The 16,010-nt window shown below is 36.1% G+C and overlaps 1 long non-coding RNA gene across 1 annotated transcript; it reads left to right on the top strand.

The window, feature by feature from the left end:
* Positions 1-1,154: 1,154 nt before the first annotated feature.
* LOC128025057 (uncharacterized) lies at positions 1,155-14,085 on the top strand. Its single transcript, XR_008186091.1, has 3 exons — positions 1,155-1,278; positions 1,365-1,450; positions 13,516-14,085. It is a non-coding gene; the product is annotated as an uncharacterized LOC128025057 (long non-coding RNA).
* The last annotated feature ends 1,925 nt before the right edge of the window (positions 14,086-16,010 follow it).

Raw genomic sequence — 16,010 nt, 5'->3', positions numbered from 1 at the left:
GCTGTTATCATAGCCTAGGCTTTTTATTTAAAAAGAAAAAAGCAAGGGACCATGGAAAAAGAATGTTGCAGGTGTATTTTTTTATGGTATTATTATTTTATTTTTTTTGCAGCGGGGCAACTCAAGAATGTTGGGCACACAAGTACTGTGGCTCTTTTGCCCCATGGCCAAGATGGCCAAGCCAACATCAAAGTTAGTTCACTAACTTTAAATTCTAGTTATTCTTCCTTTTCTGAGACTAAAACTTCTGACTCTAACTCCTCCTAGAGCTTTAACTCTACAGACTCCAAACTCGGCCCAGCTCTTCAGACTGATCTCCCCGGGTGTGCTATATCTTTTCTAACTGATCGGACTTACGGTTTTCATAAAAATGAAGATTAAAAATCATAAAAACTCCCATAGACTTACATTGAAAAGCCTCTGCTCAACTGAACATTCCGTCAAACTCCAACTGTCAAAAATTCAAATCTAAACACACTGAAGCCCATTAGACTCAATCAGACTTACTATGTACTATTACTAACCCATTCAAACCAATTCAAACTCATCTATCTATATATCTATCTATATAATCTGACTATCTATCTATCTATCTATCTATCTATCTATCTATCTATCTATCTATCTATCTATCTATCTATCTATCTATCTATCTATCTATCTTCAAACCCATCTATCTATATTAAAACTAATCTATCTATCTATCTATCTATCTATCTATCTATCTATCTATCTATCTATCTATCTATAATCTGTCTGTTTCTAATCTATCTATCTATCTATCTATCTATCTATCTATCTATCTATAATCTGTCTGTTTCTAATCTATCTATCTATCTATCTATCTATCTATCTATCTATCTATCTATCTATCTATAATCTGTCTGTTTCTAATCTATCTATCTATCTATAATCTGACAGTTTCTAATCTATCTATCTATCTATCTATCTATCTATCTATCTATCTATCTATCTATCTATCTATCTATCTTCATAGCAACACTCTAGCAACTATCCAAACCAACCTAGAAACCACCCCGGGTACCCTAGCAACCACATAGTAACACCTTAACAACCACTCAGGGTACCCTAGCAACCGCATAGCAACACCCTAGCAACCGCATAGGAACACCTTAGCAACCACTCAGGGTACCCTAGCAACCGCATAGCAACACCCTAGCAACCATCCCAGATACCCTAGCAACCGCATAGCAACACCTTAGCAACCACTCAGGGTACCCTAGCAACCGCATAGCAACACCCTAGCAACCATCCCAGGTAACCTAGCAACCGCATAGCAACACCTTAGCAACCACTCAGGGTACCCTAGCAACTTCATAGCAACACCCTAGCAACCATCCCAGATACCCTAGCAACCGCATAGCAACACCTTAGCAACCACTCAGGGTACCCTAGCAACCGCATAGCAACACCCTAGCAACCATCCCAGGTACCCTAGCAACCGCATAGCAACACCCTAGCAACCACTCCGGGTACCCTAGCAACCGTATAGCAACACCTTAGCAACCACTCCGGGTACCCTAGCAACTGCATAGCAATTATCAAACTTTTTAACTTAACTTAAAATTTAATTTTAAACTCTTTAAACTGGCCAGGCTTTCTCAAGCCAACTTAAAGTTTGTCTTGACGAACTTTTTTATCTAGTTAAGTTGGCTTGAGAAAGCCAACTTACTGATATTCTATTTAAACTTATTATGTTGGCTTGGCAACAAGCCAACATACTGTTATGCTATTTAAACTTCTTCTTTTTCTTATTATTATTTTTCTGACAGAAATTCTGTACGCTACTCCTCCTAGGGCTTTAAAGCCACAAGCCCCAAACTCGGCAGACACCTGCGGGATAGAGCGGTGGTGTGTGCTATATCTTTTCAGAGTGATCAGACTTAAAGTTTTTTTTTTATTAATTTTTAAATGTCAAAATTCATTACCCATAGACTTACATTGTCTGAGAAAAATTGCGCCCCTACAGTTGCAATGACATTTAGGGGCGGAGTCGGGTTTCGTTTCACTTTTAAACTGGTTAAAAATACTGCTGCTCAGCCCAGGCTGTCTACACGGAGCCGAGAACTAGCGAATTCATTCTTATTTAAGACCTTTTAAAAACGCGATTACACGCAATCCACACGTTAGAACACACCAAGAGCTAAATTCAGATGTTTCTGAACTGTTTAAAGTAATAACATTATATATTCGCGGCAGCCAACTGCTCGCGAGCTGGCGATGTATTTCTCTGAACACTTGAAGTCCACAGAGAATTTACAGCCTTTCGCATTAAAACACTGCAGCGAAACGGCACAAAACAATTAGAATAATATATTATATGGTTTTAAAGTAGTTTTGGCCACTGTCACGCTGGTCTTAGCTGGTTTCTAACTGAATCATCATGCTGAACGTCACAGATGAGCTCGCGATGTATTTGTCTGAACACTTGAAGTACACATTTACAGCCTTTCACATTAAAACACTGCAGCGAAACGGCACAAAACAATTAGAAGAATATATTACACATATGAAAATGAGTGTTTATATGTGCTTGTGAGATTTCTCTGTCAGGCTTAACGTCGCAGCAATTGCTCAGCGTTGCATAACATGGTAAAGCAGGGAGCTACACTGAGACCAAAAGGGTCGCATGCATCACTGATTATTTTTGTACCTACTTATGTGTTATGCTATGATTTAATATGACCATTTATTAAAACAGAAATGTGTATTTTAAGAATACGTTTTATAACGTGCTCCGAGCATTCAACACATCAAGTTGGCTTCAGCCCCGCGCTGCGGGAAAGCTGAACTGAGCAGCTGATGGCGCGTGTGCACGAGAGAGAGCCGCGCGTATCGCGGACAGGGACAGCAACACTGAACAGAGCTGTCGTTCAGGACGTTCACTTCCTCCTGGACCTGAACGAACAAATTCAAATCGCAGTTTAAATAAACAGAAAAAAGAGCGAAAAGCAAAAGAGCTCAATTCAGCAGCGCGGTGTTGTTCAGGGAGCAAGCAGAGACGCGTCTCAAAGTCTTCTTGCTTTTGTACCGACAACAAATACATACAAAATATGTCGAAATACCCGTGTTGGAAAGTGTGTTCGAATAAGTATGTGGTTATGTCTTAAGTGAAAGTAAAGATTTGCAAAAAAAAAAATCGGATGTGTATCATCATAATGGATGCGTTTGTCTCTTAAAGGGACCGCGCCTAATTTACTAGCTCTGCTTTATCTTAGTCTTTAATGTATGAAAATGAAAGTAAATCACTCACTGCTCTTGACTGAATTACCTTGTAGTACAAGAATTTATCCAAAGTCAATCCAAAAATAAGATAGAATTGTTTTACTAGTGGGTGCAGGCCACTAGTTCATTTATGTAAGTGAGTATGGCAAAATAGTGATCTGTGAAATATTATACCCACTAATTCTTCATACAGTAGGCTACCAGTGAAATTGATTTTAAAAAATAATAATTAAGGACCTGCCCATGTTTTGCTTAAGTGTTTCTTTCTTTAATTGTTAATGCAACCTTTTCACACCACAGACTGAACCAAATTAAGCATTTCTTGCTTGGTAACTGTTCAACAAAGTATTGATAGTTGTGTAAATATTGTCATACTGACAGTCTGAAGTTTTGGTTGATTCCATTACATATCTTTTTATCAAAGTTATCCGAAATTATCAAGATGAATTTGTTCTGAGTTATTGTCATATATTATTACCAGTTTCTAAACTACAGCAAATAAACTGTGATTATGTGAGAAATGTTGAAGGTGTCTGAATACATTTTGGTTTGATTGTGTATTTTATCTTACAGTGAAGACTATGCAGTGCTATTTTACATTAACAAAAACAAACTTAAAAAAAGTAAACATTATGTAAATAGCACAAATAAATAAATAGAATGAACATACAGTACAAATTAAACAATTTTAAACAGTGTGTAACTGCATCATCTATACAAACCATTGTGCTTGGACCCCTTATGATCTCCTTGATTTAAAATGCATTGTTTCAGTAATCTTGTGTGTCGTTGCCCACAACGCAACGGTGGCAGGACTGTGAAATACATACACGAGAAAAATAGGCATGACTTATTTCACATCCAGCTAGACAACCCTGTCATAGCTGTTATCATAGCCCAGGCTTTTTATTAAAAAAAGAAAACAGCAAGGGAGCATGGAAAAAGACTGTTGCAGGTGTATTTTTTTATGGCATTATTATGTGTATTAATTTTGCAGCGGGGCAACTCAATGTTGGGCACACAAGTACTTTGGCTCTTTTGCTCCATGGCCAAGATGGCCAAGCCAACATCAAAGTTAGTTCACTAACTTTTAATTCTAGTTATTATTATTCTTCTGAGACAAAATTATCAACTCTAACTCCTCCTAGAGCTTTAACTCTACAGACTCCAAACTCGGCCCAGCTCTTCAGACTGATCTCGCCGGGTGTGCTATATCTTTTCTAACTGATCGGACTTACGGTTTTCATAAAAATAACGATTAAATATCATAAAAATCCCATAGACTTACATTGAAAAGCCTCTGCTCAACTGAACATTCCGTCAAACTCCAACTGTCAAAAATTCAAATCTAAACACACTGAAGCCCATTAGACTCAATCAGACTAACCTATGTACTATTACTAACCCATTCAAACTCATTCAAACTCATCTATCTATCTATTTATCTATCTATCTATATTCAAACTCATCTATCTATCTATCTATCTATCTATCTATCTATCTATCTATCTATCTATCTATCTATAATCATCTAACTCTATCTTTCTTCTGACTCTATCTATCTATCTATCTATCTATCTATCTATCTATATATCTATCTTCAAACTCATCTATCTATCTATATTAAAACTCATCTATCTATCTATCTATCTATCTATCCATCTTCTGACTCTATTCTATCTATCTATCTATCTATCTATCTATCTATCTATCTATCTAATACTTCTAATATATCTATCTATCTATCTATCTGTCTATCTATCTATCTATCTATCTATCTATCTATCTATCTATATTCAAACTCATCTATCTATCTATCTATCTATCTATCTATCTATCTATCTATCTATCTATCTATCTATCTATAATCATCTAACTCTATCTTTCTTCTGACTCTATCTATCTATCTATCTATCTATCTATCTATCTATCTATCTATATATCTATCTTTAAACTCATCTATCTATATTAAAACTCATCTATCTATCTATCTATCTATCTATCTATCCATCTTCTGACTCTATTCTATCTATCTGTCTATCTATCTTTCTATCTATCTATCTAATACTTCTAATATATCTATCTATCTATCTATCTATCTATCTATCTATCTATCTATCTATCTATCTATCTATCTTCATAGCAACACTCTAGCAACTATCCAAACCAACCTAGAAACCACCCAGGGTATCCTAGCAACCACATAGCAACACCTTAGCAACCATTCAGGGTACCCTAGCAACCGCATAGCAACACCCTAGCAACCATCCCAGATACCCTAGCAACCGCATAGCAACACCTTAGCAACCACTCAGGGTACCCTAGCAACCGCATAGCAACACCCTAGCAACCGCATAGCAACACCTTAGCAACCACCCCGGGTACCCTAGCAACCGCATAGCAACACCCTAGCAACCATCCCAGATACCCTAGCAACCGCATAGCAACACCTTAGCAACCACTCAGGGTACCCTAGCAACCGCATAGCAACACCTTAGCAACCACCCAGGGTACCCTAGCAACCACATAGCAACAGCCTAGCAACCATCCCGGGTACCCTAGCAACCGCATAGCAACACCTTAGCAACCACACCGGGTACCCTAGCAACCGCATAGCAACACCCTAGCAACCACCCCGGGTACCCTAGCAACCGCATAGCAACACCCTAGCAACCATCCCAGATACCTTAGCAACCGCATAACAACACCTTAGCAACCACTCATGGTACCCTAGCAACCGCATAGCAACACCCTAGCAACCATCCCAGATACCATAGCAACCGCATAGCAACACCTTAGCAACCACTCAGGGTACCCTAGCAACCGCATAGCAACACCTTAGCAACCACTCCTGGGGACCCTAGATCTATCTATCGTTCTTCTGACTGTGTCTATCTATCTATCTATCTATCTATCTATCTATCTATCTATATTCAAACTCATCTATCTATCTATCTATCTATGTTCATTAAAACTCATCTATCTATCAATCTATCTATATTAAAACTAATCTATCTATCCATCTATCTATCATCAAACTCATCTATCTATATTAAACCTAATCTATCTATCTAAATCTATCTTTCTATCTATCTATATTAAAACTAATCTTTCTATCTATCTTCTGACTGTATCTATCTATCTATCTATCTATCTATCTATCTATCTATATTAAAACTAATCTATCTATATATCCATCTATATTAAAACTAATCTATCTATCTATGTATCTATCTATCTATCTTCAAACAATATCTTCAAACTCTATCTATCTACCTATCTATCTTCAAACTTTATCTATCTATCTATCTATATTCAAACTCTATCTATCTATCTATCTATCTTCAAACTCTATCTATCTATCTATCTATCTATCTATCTATCTATCTATCTCAGACTGAAAACCGTCAAACTTAAAACTTTTTAAACGTCTTAAACTTTTCAAACTTTTTCAGACTTTCTGGTCAGGCTTTCTCAAGCCAACTTAAAGTTTGTCTTGACGAACTTTTTTATCTAGTTATGTTGGCTTGGCAACAAGCCAACATACTGTTATGCTATTTAAACTTCTTCTTCTTCTTCTTTTTCTTATTATTATTTTTCTGACAGAAATTCTGAACGCTACTCCTCCTAGGGCTTTAAAGCCACAAGCCCCAAACTCGGCAGAAACCTGCGGGATAGAGGGGTGGTGTGTGCTATATCTTTTCAGACTGATCAGACTTAAAGTTTTTTTTTTATTAATTTTTAAATGTCAAATACATTACCCATAGACTTACATTAACTGAGAAAAAATGCGCCCCTAGTTGCAATATCCGAGATTAAGGGAGGAGTCGGCCGGGTTTCGTTTCGCTTTTAAACCGGTTAAAAATACCAAGTAAATAATACACTTTCCCTCAAACTGACAAGCTAAACCAACATATATGATTATTACAGGGGTCAGGGCTCATTAATAATTGATTTCTGGGCAGAGAGCAGTCAGAAAGATGAGAGAAGAATCACTGCTGCTGTCTCCACGGAGCTCACAACGAGCGAATTCTTTCTTATTTAAGACCTTTTAAAACGGCGATTGCACGCAATCCACACGTTAGAACACACCAAGAGCTAAAATCAGATGTTTCTGAACTGTTTAAAGTAATAACATGATATATTCGCGGCAGCGCAACTGCCCGCGAGCTCGCCATGTATTTCTCTGAACACTTGAAGAGAATCACTGCTACTGTCTCCACGGAGCTCACAACGAGCGAATTCTTTCTTATTTAAGACCTTTTAAAACGGCGATTGCACGCAATCCACACGTTAGAACACACCAAGAGCTAAAATCAGATGTTTCTGAACTGTTTAAAGTAATAACATGATATATTCGCGGCATCGCGACTGCCCGCGAGCTCGCCATGTATTTCTCTGAACACTTGAAGAGAATTTACAGCCTGTCACATTAAAACACTGCAGCGAAACGGCACAAAACAATTAGAAGAATATATTATACACATGAAAATGAGTGTTTATATGTGATTGTGAGATTTTATCTGTCAGGCTGAACCTCACATCAATTGTTATCCATCGTCACAACATGGTAAAGTCATTTATATATATTTTTTAAGAGCTTCTTAAAATAAATATTCCTGCGAATGCACACAATCCACCCATTAGAACACACTAAGAGAAAAATCCAGGGGTTTTTGAGCCGTGTATGTGCGCAAAATGCAATATTTGACATCGCGAAGGGAAAAAAAAGTCACATGACAGCCGCGTTTAGGGCGAGATCAGACAAATAAATAGGCTACACATTTCATTCACACTGACAAGCTAAATCAACATATGTTATTATTACCGGGTCAGATATCTCATTAATAAATTATGTCTCTGACCAAAGAACAGAGAGAAAGACGAGAGAGAAATGAGCACTTCATCAGCATTTTTTAAGAGATTCCAAAAATAATATCACAGCACTAGTCCACCCATTAGAACACAACAAGAGCAGAATTCAGGTGTTTTTGATATGTTTATGTGTGAAAAATGACATATAATTTGACAGCGTGATACAGCTTATGAATACTGGAAGGAAAAAAGTCACGACAGCCTTTTAACTCTGGAGTCGATTAACGCATATACGCGTTTTGAGTCATTTTCTGCTGATAACCCTGACAATTACTTAAATTACATTTTCAGTTTTAATCGTACAGATAAGAGCAATACATCAATCGAATCTGTAAAGGGTCTACTTTTTTTGGATACAAACATAATAACAACAAAACTTTGTGCACTTATAAAATAAAGATAACAAACAAGGTGTGCTGTCTTCAACCTTGTCTGCGCTGATCTTAATACTCAACGAAGAGACATGAGAGATATATCTATAGAAAGCTTGACATGTCTACTTTTAAACTAAACAAGTGCTGCCGAACAAATATTCTGTGATAAAGTACGCGATGTCCTTTTTTCACGTCTCCCTTCTAATGTGTATGGAAGGCCAAGAGGGTCAAATACACGTTAAATACGTGTATTTCACGCGTAGACAACACGTATTTAAAGCGTTAAATACGCGTTGTTTACTCATGAAAAATCAGCGTGTATTTAACGTGTATTTCACGTTTTAAATACAAGTTAAATACACGTGAAATACAAGTGAAGTATGCCTTAAAAATCAGTTTGAACAGGTCAGTGTAATTGGCTGCTGAGGACTTGGGTCAAACCACTTCTGTGTGCTTAGAGGGGTGTACCATTCATAGACAGGCAACCACCATTTAACATGCTATAGATCAGCTTATTCAGCCTTATTATTTAGTCTTTTTTCTTTTCTGTTTTGTATAGCCTATAAAAATAATATATTTAAGTTTCAGTTTTATGAAATATTTATTTTAAATATTAATTAAAATTTTGTGGTGATAGTATAACGTTTATAAAAGTTACAGTATTTTGTAATGAAACAGAACTTTTTGTTTAGCTCTTGACTCACCGAAGTATACTATATATAGTGTCCCTTCTTTAATTTTTCAGTAGTGTGATAACTTAAAATATGTTGTCAGTACTATTAAAATAAGATTAAATTGAATAGTATTTAGGAGATTATGGTTTTTGCATGACTTATTTCGCATTCAGCTAGACAACCCTGTCGTAGCTGTTATCATAGCCTAGGCTTTTTATTAAAAAAGAAAACAGCAAGGGACCATGGAAAAAGACTGAAATAAGGTGTATTTTTTATGGTATTATTATTTTTTATTTTTTGCTGCGGGGCAACTCAAGAATGTTGGGCACACAAGTACTGTGGCTCTTTTGCCCCATGGCCAAGATGGCCAAGCCAACATCAAAGTTAGTTCACTAACTTTTAATTCTAGTTAAGTTGGCTTGAGAGAGCCAACTTACTGATATTCTATTTAAACTTATTATTATTAAGTTGGCTTGAGAGAGCCAACTTACTGATATTCTATTTAAACTTATTAAGTTGGCTTGAGAAAGCCAACTTACTGATATTCTATTTAAACTTATTATTATTATTCTTCTGAGACTAAATTTTCAACTGCTACTCCTCCTAGAGCTTTAACTCTACAAACTCCAAACTCAGCCCAGCTCTTCAGACTGATCTGAAGTTAGTTGCTATATCTTTTTAGACTGATCGGACTTATACTTTTCATAAAACTGAAGATTAAAGATCATAAAAACTCCCATAGACTTGCATTGAAAAGCCTCTGCTCAACTGAACATTCCGTCAAACTCCAACTGTCAAAAATTCAAATCTAAACACACTGAAGCCCATTAAACTCATAGTCTATGTACTATGTACATATTGTATGTACTATTACTAACCCATTCAAACTCATTCAAACTCATCTATCATATCATATTTATCTATCTATCTATCTATCTATCTATCTATCTATCTATCTATCTATCTATCTATCTATCTATCTATCTGACTGTTTCTAATCTATCTATCTATAATCTGTCTGTTTCTAATCTATCTATCTTTCTATCTATCTATCTATAATCTGTGTTTCTAATCTATCTATCTATCTGTCTCTCTATAATCTGACTGTTTCTAAATATCTATCTATCTATCTATCTATCTATCTATCTATCTATCTATCTATCTGTCTGTCTATCTATCTATTTATAATCTGTCTGTTTCTAATCTATCTATCTATCTTTCTATCTATCTATCTTTAATCTGTCTGTTTCTAATCTATTTATCTATATATCTATCTATCTATCTATCTATCTATCTATCTATCTACAATCTGTCTGTTTCTAATCTATCTATCTATCTATCTATCTATCTATCTAATACTTCTAATACTTCTAATATATCTATCTATCTATCTATCTATAATCTGACAGTTTCTAACCTATCTATCTATCTATCTATCTATCTTACTATCTATCTATATTCAAACTCATCTGTCTATCAATCTAGCTATCTATCTATTCAGACTAATCTATCTATTTATCTATCTATCTATCTATCTTCATAGCAACACTCTAGCAACTATCCAAACCAACCTAGAAACCACCCAGGGTATCCTAGCAACCTCATACCAAAATCTTAGCAACCACCCCGGGTACCCTAGCAACCACATAGAAACACCTTAGCAACCATTCAGGGTACCCTAGCAACCGCATAGCAACACCCTACCAACCATCCCAGATACCATAGCAACACCTTAGCAACCACTCAGGGTACCCTAGCAACCGCATAGCAACACCCTAACAACCATCCCAGATACCCTAGCAACCGCATAGCAACACCTAAGCAACCACTCAGGGTACCCTAGCAACCGCATAGCAACACCCTAGCAACCATCCCAGATACCATAGCAACCGCATAGCAACACCTTAGCAACCATTCAGGGTACCCTAGCAACCGCATAGCAACACCTTAGCAACCATTCAGGGTACCCTAGCAACCGCATAGCAACACCCTAGCAACCATCCGAGATACCCTAGCAACCGCATAGCAACACCTTAGCAACACCTCAGGGTACCCTAGCAACCGCATAGCAACACCCTAACAACCATCCCAGATACCATAGCAACCGCATAGCAACACCCTAACAACCATCCCAGATACCCTAGCAACCGCATAGCAACACCTTAGCAACCATTCAGGGTACCCTAGCAACCGCATAGCAACACCCTAGCAACCATCCCAGATACCATAGCAACCGCATAGCAACACCCTAACAACCATCCCAGATACCCTAGCAACCGCATAGCAACACCTTAGCAACCACTCAGGGTACCCTAGCAACCGCATAGCAACACCCTAGCAACCATCCCAGATACCATAGCAACCGCATAGCAACACCTTAGCAACCACTCAGGGTACCCTAGCAACCGCATAGCAACACCTTAGCAACCACTCTTGGGGACCCTAGATCTATCTATCTATCATCTGACTGTGTCTATCTATCTATCTATCTATCTATCTATCTATCTATATATATATCTATCTATCTTATCGATCTCAGACTGAATACCATCAAACTTAAAACTTTTTAAACTTCTTACACTTTTCAATCTTTTCAAACTTTTTCAGACTTTCTGGTCAGGCTTTCTCAAGCCAACTTAAAGTTTGTCTTGACGAACTTTTTTATCTAGTTATTATTATTATTAAGTTGGCTTGAGAGAGCCAACTTACTGATATTCTATTTAAACTTCTTCTTATTATTATTATTATTATTCTTCTGAGACTAAAACTCTTGACTGCTACTCCTCCTAGAGCTTTAACTCTACAAACTCCAAACTCAGCCCAGCTCTTCAGACTGATCTGAAGTTAGTTGCTATATCTTTTTAGACTGATCGGACTTATACTTTTCATAAAACTGAAGATTAAAAATCATAAAAACTCCCATAGACTTGCATTGAAAAGCCTCTGCTCAACTGAACATTCCGTCAAACTCCAACTGTCAAAAATTCAAATCTAAACACACTGAAGCCCATTAAACTCATAGTCTATGTACTATGTATATATTGTATGTACTATTACTAACCCATTCAAACTCATTCAAACTCATCTATCATGTCATATATATTTATCTATCTATCTATCTATCTATCTATCTATCTATCTATCTATTTCTAATCTATCTATCTATCTATCTTTCTATCTATAATCTGTCTGTTTCTAATCTATCTATCTATCTATAATCTGTCTGTTTCTAAACTATCTATCTATCTATCTATCTATCTAAAATCTGTCTGTTTCTAATCTATCTATCTATCTATCTATCTATAATCTGTCTGTTTCTAATCTATCTATCTATCTATCTATAATCTGTCTGTTTCTAAACTATCTATCTATCTATCTATCTATCTATCTATCTAAAATCTGTCTGTTTCTAATCTATCTATTCTATCTATCTATCTATCTATCTATCTATCTATCTATAATCTGTCTGTTTCTAATCTATCTATTCTATCTATCTATCTATCTATAATCTGTCTGTTTCTAATCTATCTATCTATCTATCTATCTATCTATCTATCTATCTATCTATAATCTGTCTGTTTCTAATCTATCTATCTATCTATCTATCTATCTATCTATCTATCTATCTATCTATCTATCTATAATCTGACTGTTTCTAATCTATCTATCTATCTATCTATCTATCTATCTATCTATCTATCTATCTATCTATCTATAATCTGTCTGTTTCTAATCTATCTATCTATCTATCTATCTATCTATCTATAATCTGTCTGTTTCTAATCTATCTATCTATCTATCTATCTATCTATCTATCTATCTATCTATCTATCTATCTATCTATCTATCTATCTATCTATCTATCTTCATAGCAAAACTCTAGCAACTATACAAACCAACCTAGAAACCACCCCGGGTACCCTAGCAACCACATAGTAACACCTTAGCAACCACTCAGGGTACCCTAGCAACCACATAGCAACACCCTAGCAACCATCCCAGATACCCTAGCAACCGCATAGGAACACCTTAGCAACCACTCAGGGTACCCTAGCAACCGCATAGCAACACCCTAGCAACCATCCCAGATACCCTAGCAACCGCATAGCAACACCTTAGCAACCACTCAGGGTACCCTAGCAACCGCATAGCAACACCCTAGCAACCATCCCAGGTAACCTAGCAACCGCATAGCAACACCTTAGCAACCACTCAGGGTACCCTAGCAACCACATAGCAACACCCTAGCAACCATACCAGGTAACCTAGCAACCGCATAGCAACACCTTAGCAACCACTCAGGGTACCCTAGCAAGCGCATAGCAACACCCTAGCAACCATCCCAGGTACCCTAGCAACCGCATAGCAACACCCTAGCAACCACTCCGGGTACCCTAGCAACCGCATAGCAACACCTTAGCAACCACTCCGGGTACCCTAGCAACTGCATAGCAATTATCAAACTTTTTAACTTAACTTAAAATTTAATTTTCAACTCTTTAAACTGGCTAGGCTTTCTCAAGCCAACTTAAAGTTTGTCTTGACGAACTTTTTTATCTAGTTATTATTATTATTCTTCTTAGACTAAATTATCAACTCTAACTCCTCCTAGAGCTTTAACTCTACAGACTCCAAACTCGGACCAGCTCTTCAGACTAATCTCGCCGGGTGTGCTATATCTTTTCTAACTGATCGGACTTATACTTTTCATAAAACTGAAGATTAAAAATCATAAAAATCCCATAGACTTGCATTGAAAAGCCTCTGCTCATCTGAACATTCCGTGAACTCCAACTGTCAAAAATTCAAATCTAAACACACTGAAGCCCATTAGACTCAATCAGACTAACCTATGTACTATTACTAACCCATTCAAACTCATTCAAACTCATCTATCTATCTATCTATCTATATTCAAACTCATCTATCTATCTATCTATCTATCTATCTATCTATCTATCTATCTATCTATCTATCTATCTATCTATATTCAAACTCATCTATCTATCTATCTATCTATCTATCTACTAACTGTTTCTATCTATCTATCTATCATCAAACTCATCTATCTATCTATAATCAAACTCATCTATCTATCTATCTATCTATAATCAAACTCATCTATCTATAATCAAGCTCATCTATCTATCTATCTATCTATCTATCTATCTATCTATCTATCTATCTATAATCAAACTCATCTATATATCTATCTATAAATCTTTCTATCTATCTATCTTCAAACTCATCTATCTATCTATAATCAAACTCATCTATCTATCTATCTATAATCAAACTCATCTATCTATCTATCTATAATCAAACTCATCTATCTATCTATCTATAATCAAACTCATATATCTATCTATCTATCTATCTATAATCAAACTCATCTATCTATCTATCTATCTATAATCAAACTCATCTATCTATCTATCTATCTATCTATCTATCTATAATCAAACTCATCTATCTATCTATCTATCTATAATCAAACTCATCTATCTATCTATATATCTTTCTATCTATCTATCTTCAAACTATATCTATCTATCTATCTATCTATCTATCTATCTATCTATCTATCTATCTATCTTCTGACTCCTTCTATCTATCTATCTATCTATCTATCTATCTATCTATCTTCTGACTCCTTCTATCTATCTATCTATCTATCTATCTATCTATCTATCTATCTATCTATCTATCTATCTATCTATCTATCTATCTATCTATCTTCTGACTGTTTCTATCTATCTATCTATCTATCTATCTATCTATCTATCTATCTATCCTAACAACATGCTAATCATGCTAAAATCATGCTAGCAACATGCTAATCATGCTAAAATCATGCTAGCAACATGGTAATCATGCTAAAATCATGCTAGCAACATGCTAGTCGCATGCTAGTCATGCTAGAGACATGCTAGCAACATGCTAATCATGCTAAAATCATGCTAGCAACATGCTAGTCGCATGCTAATCATGCTAAAATCATGCTAGCAACATGCTAATCATGCTAAAATCATGCTAGCAACATGCTAGTCGCATGCTAATCATGCTAAAATCATGCTAGCAACATGCTAATCATGCTAAAATCATGCTAGCAACATGCTAGTCGCATGCTAGTCATGCTAGAGACATGCTAGCAACATGCTAATCATGCTAAAATCATGCTAGCAACATGCTAGTCGCATGCTAATCATGCTAGAATCATGCTAGCAACATGCTAGCAACATGCTAATCATGCTAAAATCATGCTAGCAACATGCTAGTCGCATGCTAATCATGCTAAAATCATGCTAGCAACATGCTAATCATGCTAAAATCATGCTAGCAACATGCTAGCAACATGCTAATCATGCTAAAATCATGCTAGCAACATGCTAATCATGCTAAAATCATGCTAGCAACATGCTAGTCGCATGCTAATCATGCTAAAATCATGCTAGCAACATGCTAGTCGCATGCTAGTCATGCTAGAGACATGCTAGCAACATGCTAATCATGCTAAAATCATGCTAGCAACATGCTAGTCGCATGCTAATCATGCTAAAATCATGCTAGCAACATGCTAATCATGCTAAAATCATGCTAGCAACATGCTAGTCGCATGCTAATCATGCTAAAATCATGCTAGCAGCATGGTAATGTTAGATGTTTATCTCTCTATCCATCTATATTAAAACTAATCTATCTATCTATCTATCTATCTTCAAACACTATCTTCAAACTCTATCTACCTATCTATCTTCAAACTTTATCTATCTATCTATCTATATTCAAACTCTATCTATCTATCTATCTTCAAACTCTATCTATCTATCTATCTCAGACT

The sequence above is a fragment of the Carassius gibelio genome, chromosome A12, assembly GCF_023724105.1.
Source record: "Carassius gibelio isolate Cgi1373 ecotype wild population from Czech Republic chromosome A12, carGib1.2-hapl.c, whole genome shotgun sequence".
Lineage (NCBI taxonomy): Eukaryota > Metazoa > Chordata > Actinopteri > Cypriniformes > Cyprinidae > Carassius > Carassius gibelio.
Note: the sequence above shows the minus strand (reverse complement) of the source record. Positions and strands in the feature narration are given on the sequence as shown.